Genomic DNA, 2,894 nt, shown 5'->3' on the forward strand with positions numbered 1-2,894 from the left:
TATTTGAACTACTATACTGGTTTTGCAAGATATTGCCTTCAGGGAAACTAAGGGTATGCGATCTCTCTCTCTCTACTATAATCTCAAAATTAAAATTCTAATTAAAAATCTATTTTCACCTTAGGTGCAGTGGTGATAACTTCCACAGGAAAAACTTTGGGTTTTGGAAGGGGAAACAGTACAGCAGATAGGAGTGGGCAGTAGAGGGATTTTTTTTCTCTGGAGAGATTGTCTACAGAACAGAGTTCTTCCAGGTTCTGGCCCCTTGTGACATCAGAGGAGGGGCCAGCTGTCGAAACTGAAGGGAAAGGAGAGACGGCAGGTGGTATCCATTATGCAGTGAGTTTTTAAGGTTTTTGTTGAATGAATGACTGACAATTAAGTCCTGATTTGGTTGGAAGAATGTATTACAGTTCACAGATTTGTTTCATCACATACTGAGTTTCTTACCAAAAATTTACATTGGAAGTTGAGTAGGGAATTCCACAAATTCTCGTGTGCTTGTTTTGTTCTCTTGTGGGTGTCTCATATTGGTTTGAGCCTTTGTTTTCCTTTTTTTATATATATATATATTTATTTATTTATTTAGAAAGAGAGAGAGAGAAAGAGAGAGCATGAGCAGGGGGAAGGGCAGAGAGAGAGAGGGAGAGAGAATCCCAAGCAGGCTCCACACTCAGCGCAGAGCTGGACACGGGGCTCGATCTCAAAAACTTTGAGGTCATGACCTGAGCTGAAATCAAGAGTCAGGCGCTAACTGAGTGAACCACCCAGGTTCCCCTGAGCCTTGGTTTTCTATCATGTGCACATGGATTAGAACATAATGGGCTTTGTTATTTCTATCTTTTTGATCTTCTCATTCACTAGGAAGGGTTTCACCATCGGATGACGGCACAGGCCGCTGGGCTGCCTGCTACAGCATTTTCCCACAAGTCCACAACAAGGTCAGAAAATACCTTCCTTGGCACGAGGCACAGAGCATTCCTTTCGGTTAAGTCATTTGATGGAGCTGTGATGCTGAGACTTCCTACTTCACTGGACTTCAGAGGAAGCGGTTCTCTGGAAATCTCTAGCCGACTCCATTCTACACATGGCCTGCCCAGGAGAATTTTTTCATCAAGCACATCCTGAATCTGAAGGATGAGCTAGCTACACCTCAGGAACACACTGTCCATGAATTCACTCTGCGTTTTTTCAGTTCACTCTGCAAGATAAGGATGGTGGGAGGTGAAACTGCCAGAGAAATCTGATGTGATGTCTAAAAAAACAGCCCGAGTCACAGCTCTATCAAAAGAGGAAGCTGCTTGCCGAAGCCTTCCTTGTGCACCCGGGTCCACACTCACTTCTCCCTTCTCTGAATTCTGACAGTATCTGGTGCTTCTCTCACTCACACAAACACCTAAGTATAAATGGTCCTGCGCTGTTACAGGGAGGCGGTGTGGTGTGCTGGAGACCGACTCTCTAGATTCAAATCTCAGTGCCACCACCTACCAGCTATAAAGCGTTGGTTCTCTCCTCCGTACACTCAGGACGGGAACAGAACCCACCTCACGTTCCTGCTGAGAATGAAAGGACGTAGTAAGGTAAAGCACTTCCAAGTAGGAGCTCAATAAACGTCTGCAGAAAACAGAACAAAACCTACAATCTGTCTTCATGTGTTATCTTTTTCTCCTTGCCAGTGAGACTTCCAGGATTTATGCTGTTATCCCGGAAAAGGTTGCATTCCAATTCCATTCCTCATAATCACAAATTTTGGAAAATAGAACTAGAAAGGCAGTAGAAGCCTCTGGCTAAGCGCTGGGCCCTGACTCTGCCCCTCCTCCCCCCTCCCCTGCCCTGCAGCCGCTGTGGCCACCACCTGCCTGTGCCAACCCACAGGACCTAAAAAGGTAAACTTCCTCCCTGTACTTCAATTCCCTTCATCCCCAAGGCGACTACCTCCCCTGCTTCTTTTTACTCGTAAACTGTGACCAGACAATTCTGCTGTAGAAATTGACCCCGATAATACAATATGGGAAAAGTTTATAGGCAACGATTGTCCATCACAAGTGTTTGATCATTCTGAAAAGTTTTTTTAAAAAATCTAACGGATTGTTTATGAAACAATTGTTCCAGAAAATTAAGGGGCTGATTATATAAATTATGAGACACAAATACTGTACATATATTGCAAATTTATACTTAGAATTTGTAATCATACGTGGAAATGTGTATGCAATGATGTCATACCAAAAAAAACAAGCCCTCAGACTGACAAAAAGTATTGCGATACTCCGTGCTGGCAATGATCTGGAGGAAGCGGGAACTCCCACACACTGGAGGTGGGAGCATAAACAGGTACAACTCCCTGGAAGCATTATCTCATCAAGTTGAAGCTATGTGTGCCCTATGGCCCAGCCACTCCGCTCTTCAGTACCCTAGAGGACACAAGTCAAGCAGATCAAGGATGTTCCTAGTGGTTGCAGTCCCCATCTGGATACAACTCTACTGTCATCAACTGCAGAATGGATAAATACACTGTGGGACAGTTCATTTCCCAAGTGACATCAGTAGCCTGTTGCTGAAAATCAAGCATTCTGCAGGAAAATGGTAGCTAGAGCCCGTTTCCCATTATCTTAATTCATTTTACAAGGTAGGATTTTTCCTTAATATGTAGACAAAGCTGATATGGCTGACAGAGCCTAACAAAATGTCTAACGTGGAGGATCACAAATGTTGACACTTCCTGCCCCACCCTACCTCACTCCTCCAAATGTTTAGGGCAAATGATCAAGAGAAACCCCAAATGTTCTACTACTTCAGAATAAGCAAAGTATCTTTATCCATTTTTTGTGTCCCTCCACAACATCTCTAGTATTCTGTACAGATTCAGCAAGTGGTAATAGCTATTATTTATT

The 2,894-nt window shown here is 43.6% G+C and overlaps 1 long non-coding RNA gene across 1 annotated transcript; it reads left to right on the forward strand.

The window, feature by feature from the left end:
• Positions 1-287: 287 nt before the first annotated feature.
• Positions 288-1,641, forward strand: LOC120234679. The gene is made up of 2 exons (XR_005529163.1): positions 288-339; positions 865-1,641. It is a non-coding gene; the product is annotated as an uncharacterized LOC120234679 (long non-coding RNA).
• Positions 1,642-2,894: the final 1,253 nt, after the last annotated feature.

Source organism: Hyaena hyaena, unplaced genomic scaffold, assembly GCF_003009895.1.
Source record: "Hyaena hyaena isolate Hyena2069 unplaced genomic scaffold, ASM300989v1 scaffold_113, whole genome shotgun sequence".
In the NCBI taxonomy this organism is placed as follows: domain Eukaryota; kingdom Metazoa; phylum Chordata; class Mammalia; order Carnivora; family Hyaenidae; genus Hyaena; species Hyaena hyaena.